This window comes from Alligator sinensis, unplaced genomic scaffold, assembly GCF_000455745.1.
Source record: "Alligator sinensis unplaced genomic scaffold, ASM45574v1 scaffold330_1, whole genome shotgun sequence".
NCBI classification, from domain to species: Eukaryota; Metazoa; Chordata; order Crocodylia; family Alligatoridae; genus Alligator; species Alligator sinensis.
Window position 1 is genome coordinate 1,502,769 of NW_005842178.1, and position 8,235 is coordinate 1,511,003.

The window sequence follows — 8,235 nt, forward strand, 5'->3', positions numbered from 1 at the left end:
TCCCCTTCTACTGCAACAGACTTACCAGCTGCATGCAGCTCTCCAAGCTGTCCTGCTCTGCTCCTCGCTGCCTACGTGCTGTGCTGCAGTTGTGTGCATGCACAGGCATTTATCAGCCAAATTATCGACCACATCAGGCTGATTTCTGATGCAATCAATTTTCTTTATATCGGTGCCAATCCGATTATCATACCGATTTGTATTGGTGCACCTGTAGATGCAATATATTTATCTCTAGTTTGTTTCTTTTGGGCTATATAACATAGAAGGATGAATAGGGTAACTACACTAATCACAAGAATTGACATTGTACTCAGGGCAGGACAGTGGATTAGCTTATTTGTTTCTTTTCTCTGTGAGCTGAAGCATGAAGATAACCTATATCTCCTAAAAAGTCCTTCCTAGAAGGAAAATACGCAAGGGCAAACTCTTCGTAAGTTTGGCATGTGACCTGCAACATCTTTCATTTTGAAAGTCCTTCTGTGACTGCCTTTGTGGGATTCCTGCTTACCTGTTCTACAGCATTGGGATAACTAAAGAACCTGTGACCTTTATTGTGCTCCTGCTTTCCTTTTCCTAGTCTTTCTTTATTGCCCTTTTCCCACTCTGTCCCAACTTTTTTACACTGTAAGATATGAGCAGATTTTGTACAGTACTGGTTTTGAAGATCAGTCTGGCAGCTGGGCAGTCCACAGAATGATGCTATCCTACATCAAAGAAACTACTAGGGCCTTGGTTCATGATTATAGTGATCAGCAGATAATTTCATTACATTTTTTCCCCTAAACTTACAGAAGCTCAAAATAAGATTTCAGGCTTTGCAGTTAAACCCCTAGAGGCTGATCTAGACTTGAATTCAGTTTTCAATACTTACAAATCTTATTTCAGCAAGTCTGGGCTTGCTTGCCTCTTGAAACTGAGTATTGTGTTGAATTGCCTGTGCAGTAAAGTATCAGTCTCTCATGCTTCATCCTGAATGTATTTGCTTGTACAGTAGCTTTAAAGTTGTTTATGCTAATCAACTACTATGTAATGACCAAACACTAAATTGCCAAAAAAACTCCTTTGCTAAGAATAGCAACAGACAAATTACTTGTGCTTTATTGACAACCAGAAGATGACACTTTATGAATTGGCAATCTGTAAAACTTTTTCTTGACCTGTTTACTATGATCGAAATAACAAAAATATCTCTGATTTCTACTTGGAGTGTCCGTGTAGTGAAGTAAGAAAAAAAGCACTTTGTTTTTGTTTGCATAAAGCTAATTATGGATATGTAGATATTCTTGCAAAGTACCTTGTGATATTATTGAATGAGACTAAATCACTGGGTGCCAGCCTTTCTGGTGGGCGAGCCACAAATTATCCCTGCACCATTCTTGAGTGCCACCCTGATCCCTTTCTCTTACCTGATTTGCTGCTCACCATTTTTTCTCCCCGTCTTGTGTTTCCTGACCAAGCTGTGGCTCTCCTTTCTGCTCCCTGCCCTACATGCCACACAGAGGCTGCCCATGCCAAAGGTTGTCCACCCCTAATCTAAAGGATTTTAAAGATAGATCAGCAAGTTGTTGATCCAAGTTTTAGGTTTAGGATAATTAGGTTCCCTTTAACTTTAAACTTCCTGATCTTTCTGAGAGATGTTGGCATACTAAGCAATCTAATGATCTTTTGGATCTTTGATATCTTTTGGATAAACCCTGAAATGGAGCCCCTGTCTGTCTATGCCGTGTTGATACTAAAAAAGCTTATGGTAAATTTTGGGGGGGGGGTGTCTCCAAAGGGTATGCAGAGCATATATACTGGATATATATATCCAATATAGATTGGATAGGTTATTCACTAACAAACCCATGCTGTGGTCCTGAAACACCCATCCTTGGATATGGCTGGCAGGGATGAGATGCAAGTTGCAACTTGTGGTTCCCTTCTTGGCCACATAATTTTTATTCTACTGCTTACATGCATCTTTATGACCAGAATATATGGTCCCACATGTGTGATTTTTTTATTAAAACACGGAGCACGCAAACATACGCTTAAATGCTGCCCTCTTATGGCTGCACCACTTGAAAGTGTCCATCGTATGGAAATGCATTCCATGTAAACGGTATTGGAAATAATCCCAATAAGGAGCTGTCATTTTCTGGACAATTTGCAAAATCTGTTCTGCTTAGTTTGTACTCAAGCCATTCGGCTGGAACTAGCCTGAGTTTAAAAGCTGACTTTGCTGTGTATTCCCCAGTGGACATCTTCATTGGTGTCTCAACTTGTTGTGGAAGTGATCCTTTATTGCAGAGACTTGACCGCAGATCAGAAGTGAGCACACCTATTTAAAACTAAGACAGTCAGATTGATCCCTTTGCTTATCCTTTAATTATTAAACCACAGGATTAGTCTTCAGTGACCAGGTTGCTGTGTATGCAACATTTAAGTCGGTGATGACTGGATGTTTTAACCTTCTCTATAACACTTATTGGGGTGGGGTGTGAGGGGTGAGCCTTTTCCCATAAAGTGATTGCCTCCTTGGGGGTAAGTGTGTATTGAGACAAGAAGGGAAGTCGCAGCACAGAAAAATAAGGGCATGAAGGGTGGAGAGAGCTTGATGCATTTAAAGTTGAAGAAAACCATAGTTTTTCTTAAACGTGTAGTAAAGCAGTAGGTGGCTGCATCTGGGCAGGTGTTCATGGTCGGAGAGGAAAGACCGAACAAAAACATAGGGGATTTTGTGTTGGCCTGTTCCATGGCACTCAACATAACTGAAGAGCAGTGTGACTTTATTGTACATGTGCTGTGCTTTCCTTTCCTACTCTCTTTATTGCCGTCCGCGCCGCCCCCCCGCCCCTCTCCCCAGCCACCTGTTTTTTATTGCACTGCAGGGTCTTCAGGGCAAGGACACTCTTCCGGTGTCTGTGCGGCAGCACCTGGCTTCTTGTCTGCTGCTACAATCAAGATGAGGAGCAATAGTTAGACTGCCATTACGGTGTTCATTGTTTATGCCCCACTCTTTCACCATCATACTGCTGTGACACTTAATAATTTAAAGGTGTTGGAGGGGTGGGGGATGGAAATGGCTGCAGCAGTCTTTTCTTTCCAGCATTCTGTGGGGGGTTTTGTTCTTGGTGGTTCTGGTTACCTAGGAAACAGGAGGAAGATGACATTTGATTGGCTCTTTTGGAAGAGTTGGGATTCTGGGCACTTTGAGTGATGGGCAGTATATCTGCACAAACATTAAATGAATTTGGGGGTGGGATTAGTGATATTTCATTGAACTATTCAAGCTGTGCTCTGCAAAGTATTAGTTTGTAAGGAACTTTTTTATCAGTGATTTTTATTTATTTATTTATTTATTTATTGGTGGACTTTGGGTGTAAATAAACTGTATTTGAAAATGGCAGTACTGCTGGGCTGAATAATTTGGGGCAATGCAGGAGTAGAGATTGGAGTACGAAACCTTCAGGGGTATAATATTGATCCAGTGTCCACAGAGACTCACTGCAGTAGAAGGCTGTCTGCCTTGAACAGAAAGAGCTGATACTACTAGTCCAAATCCCAGAGGTTTGGAGTTTTATATTCCAGTCTCTTTCCGGGACTGGCACCAGTTGGTTTGCCATCTCAATAGAAGACCTGGAGTTAGAGAGGATAGGGAAACAGGACTTCCTCCCCACACCTGGAAGCGGCCACACTTGGGGAAAGAGTGTTTATATAAAAATCACTGAGCGAAAGACTCTACAGCTGCCTAGTCCATCATCTTTTGGCAGTATCAGCCTAGATGTTGCCCTGTAAGATAGGTGCTTTGATTTCACCTATTCCATGTGAGAGACCAATGCTTTTTCATTTAGGTATTAAGTGGAATTGGGTGACTCAGGTATTGAAGCTGTGGCCTCAGGTGGGAAACAAAATGTTCTCGCATCTCCTGTGGAGTATCCTGCAAATGACAGTGTAAAACGGGACCTGGATCAGTACTTCTGCTTTACACTGTTTGGCAGTTATGCAGGATTAAATTAGATTTCCTTTGCTAAATTAGTATGTTAGGCACCTGCCCAAGAGCTGTTTGGCCCACTTGCTTTTGACACAGGGCTAACAAGATTGAGCATGGTGTAGAGATTTTTGTTTTGTTTTGTTTTGACTTCTTTGTCAGACAGATACTCTGTTCCCTCAATGAGATGTTCCTTTGGCTTGATGGATGACTGTAAATTATTCGAGCAGTGATTCCATCTGTGCAATAGTTTGCATTGCTCTGCAGCCTTGAAGAGTAATTTTGAGTCCAGTCCTGCTCCTATCAAGTCTGCAGTCAACAGGAGTTTTATTGCTATGGGAGCAGGTTCAGAAGCGTAGCCTCTGCTATCATTGCCATACACCTACTGTATTTTACAAGTGCACCATAGGTTAAAAGTTGTACAGGACTCTGAAGATTTAGCATCAGTAGAGGTCTTAGAGTTTATCGAAACCTCATTTCTGAAGCTAAGAAGTTCAATACTCTTCCTCGAAGCCAGCAGCTCCCAACATTTGATTTAACATATCAGCTTCTTAAACTGTGATAGGAACAGAATATTAAGCTCATATGTCACCAGTGGTACCTGTGCCATAGTTTAGGAAATGAAGTCTAAGCAGTTTCCAACAAATCCTAAGGTTAGTTGAGAATAGGCAATGCCTTGGTACTTGGCATTTAAAGTGCTGTTCTTCTGGTTGCTGTTTTCTTGCATATTCTATTGTGTTTCTAGAACCGGCAGCTTTAGCCCTTGGAAGTAAGAAACTTTTATCTGAAATGAGGTAGTTCAAAGTGAAGTTCTACAGTCAAAATGGCTTACTAAGACTAGCTTGGGTCCTCTGCAGAAGCCCACATCAAACCCTGTTCCTTTTCAAAGCCAGATTCCTCTGCAGACTACACCTGGGTTCTGAAAGCTGAACTTCCTTGCCTTGTAACATGTCCTTATCTACAATAACCATTCTGTATGCTAAATAGGGCCCTCAAACTGTATTCTGTATGCCAGGGGTCAGCAACGTGGCACTTGAGGCCATTTTGCTTGGCGCACCGCGGCCAGCCCCGGCTCCAGGCAGCTGCTGCCAGTGACCGAGCCTGGGGTGTCCCCAGTGCAGCATCCCAGCTAGCTGCTGGGAGCAGCCCAGGATCCTGGCTGGTAGCAGCTCCCCAGAGCTGGGGCCAGCTGCAGCTGGGAGGCTCCAAACAGCTGTGCCGGGCTCCGGCATCAGCTCCACCAGCGGAGCGGGCAGTGGGGGGGGGGCCTGAGGCAGCCCTGGTCTCTCGTCTGCTCCCGGCACGGAGATGATGAGCCCAGCGCAGCTGTTTTGTAGCCAGCCTGGGCTATGGGCAGTGGCAGCAAGTGGCCAGCCCTCACTCTGCAACGCTGGCATCAGCTCCATGCTGGTGGCAACTGCGTGTGCACCTTGGGGCGGGCAGCGGGGCACAGTGTTTCTTACCAATGTTAGCTATGCAGTGTTAGGTAAAGATAGATCATGGCAAATGTACTGCATTCAGGAGAGCCCTTAAATGCATAGAGAAAACAGATCTTTAGAACAAGATGTTGTTTGTATATAGTTGCTCTTAGAGGTACAGTGGGAACAGTGATGACTTTTGATGCAAGTATGGGAAAAATGTTGTTAAATCCCTGCCTTGCAGAATGATCAGGATTAGTTTCCTGTATCAAGATCTAGGACACAGCAGTGAATGGCCTCTTTATCCCCAAACTACAAGCCCCTGCCCCCCTGTCATAAAGTAATTTGTATGAAGTTCTGCATTGTGTGCATTTCAGGAAGTTTGGATTTTAAGGACACATGCAAACCCCTCCTGCCCTTTAACTTAAAAAGCGAAATATTGCAGACTACCAGGAAGGTGCTGGGAGCAATTTAAAATTACACAAGCAAGTTTGATGCTTTTCTTAAGAAGACAAAAACCCTGTGGTGCACATGTGGGTGCTGTACCAGCTTCCCTTTATAATTCTGCCAGCCTGCCCCTTAATCCTCCTTTGCAGCAACCCTATTATTACACACCCCTTTAGGTAGGAACTGACAATTCTGCCTGGTTAAGGGATCATCTTGTTGCTGTAATTTTTCTGTTTAAGGTCTGTTTGCAGGTTTAAGTAAGTAGCAATGGAGAATTCAGTCTTCTGATTTCTTTTTCCTGCTAATGAATACTTACCACACATACTCATTAGAAGATGAGGTTCTCCTTGTACCCCTATATCTAACATAGGGGAGCAGGGAAGCCACCTTGCCTTACAGTTGAGTACAAGGCAGTGGAGGGGGATGCTCAGGCTGCGGCTCTGGTTCCAGCTTTGGTTCTGGCCCCAACCTGCTGCTGCTACAGGACCAGGCTGGAACAGCAGTGCCAGCTCTGCGCCACTGCTACAGGACCAGGCTGGAGCCATGCTCTGTGCTCTGGGCTGCAACAGGAACAGAGCTTGCTGGTGTGGAGCAAAAGTTAGTGGGGGGGAATGGCAGGAAGTGGGGCAGGGACCTGAAGCTGCAGGTGGTAGGAGCAGCATGGAGAGGGGATGAAGGGGGAATTGGGGCAACCTGAGCCTGTGGGGTATGGGGGAGCAGGCACAATTGGGGATAAGTGGTGGGGGGCAGGCAGCAGGGGCAAGCTGCCTGCCTCTGTCGCTCCCTGCCCCACTACCTCCACACTGCCTACTTCTACCACCTACCCCCCACCTGTCCTACTACATTTCCCCCCACCCCACTGGCTCCCCCACTGCCTGCCCCATTATTTTCCCCCTTCATCACCTCTTCCCCCTACCACATGCAGTAGTGGTGGGGTGGGGATGAATTTAAGATAATCCTCCAATAATTAGATTCCATTCATGGAAAATTATGATATATATTATGATTATTTTTTTGTGTGTGTGTAGAATCAAATTATTGGGTGGAGGAGCTTTACATTCAGGGTCGTCTTGTATTCGAGTATATATGTTAATTCAAGACATGCTTGAGTAAGATCAGCATACTTTTTCAGGCTTAACAAAGTCTGCAGAATCACTTGAACAAAGTTCAGTTGCTTATTCCCAGTTTGCCTGGTGCTTTAAAAATATTCCACCAGAAAAACAAATTCTGACACGTGATATTTCATTGCACAAAAACAGTAAACTGGGATTGACTTTTATGGGTCCAGCAACTGGTATGTGAGCCTATTCCTATGACTGGACCATATGTCAATGTAAATATTAATCAAAAGTCAGCGTAAACATTGATCTTTACTCCTCTCAGTGGCTTATTCTCTCTGCATATTTTTGTTTTTGGAAGAGTTTTGAGACTAACTTGTGAATGGTTCACAGAACTTTAGTTTCCCAGTCCCACTATTACTATCTGTCCAAACCTCTGCCTTTGCATTTTCCATATCAAACCCCCTGTTTATAATATGCACTATCATTTGTGGAATAAGATGTTAGTATTGAAATTCATTTTTAAAAGTTCAATGTCATAGCATATAATGTTAGTTTTTTGTTTTGTTGGGTTTTTTTAACCTCAGTGGGACACATGGTGATGAATCTGACAAAGATTTGGGAGTTGGGGTGGAACAGATTATCCTGCACCTTGAGGCATGTAACACTTTAGAAACAACAGCAAAGATGCTTTTTAAAAGTGTTTATTAATTAATATTTCTGGCTCAAATTTTCCAACACGTACTTTGCTATTAGTATTGGTTGTACAAAGCCTTGAGTGTGTTGAAAGCACCAAACTGAACTTTAAATCAGAACTATTTAAAGCTAAAGGAAAATATTTAATTTGTGCCATTTACATAACTTTGCATGTTGTACATAACATGTCTTTCTTCTACTCTGCACATTAGTGACTTCTGTTATGAAACTGGAGGTTAACTGCACATTTTTAATCACCTTGGTTTGTTTTTTCTGTAGGCTTTGGCAACACATTAACACACTTGTAACTGTTAGACTCTTGCATCCTTATATACAGAACCGTTTGAAATAACCTTTTGATCTAGCAACATTGGCCATCTTAGCAGTTAAAAGACTAGACCTGGGTATCTGGCATAGAAGAGCTCTCAAAGGGATGCTGTCAAGTGCATCCTTCCCAAGGGCACCTCTTAAGCTCTGCTGATACAGGTAGAAATAAAGGCTGTAAGCTGTGTTTTCAGGTAGGAAAACTGCTTTGAATTGTCTAACCTTTCAGAACATTTTGCTGAACAAAGCCTAGCTGATTCACTGCTGGCTTCTTAGGAAGAGTCTCTTTCCTTCTCTCTTTCCATCTTCCCCTTTT

The 8,235-nt window shown here is 43.2% G+C and overlaps 1 protein-coding gene across 1 annotated transcript in view; it reads left to right on the top strand.

Annotated features, from left to right (window-relative positions):
- The window catches only part of MOSMO (modulator of smoothened), a 48,864-nt gene that overhangs the window by 22,550 nt on the left and 18,079 nt on the right, over positions 1 to 8,235 (top strand). The window lies entirely within an intron of this gene.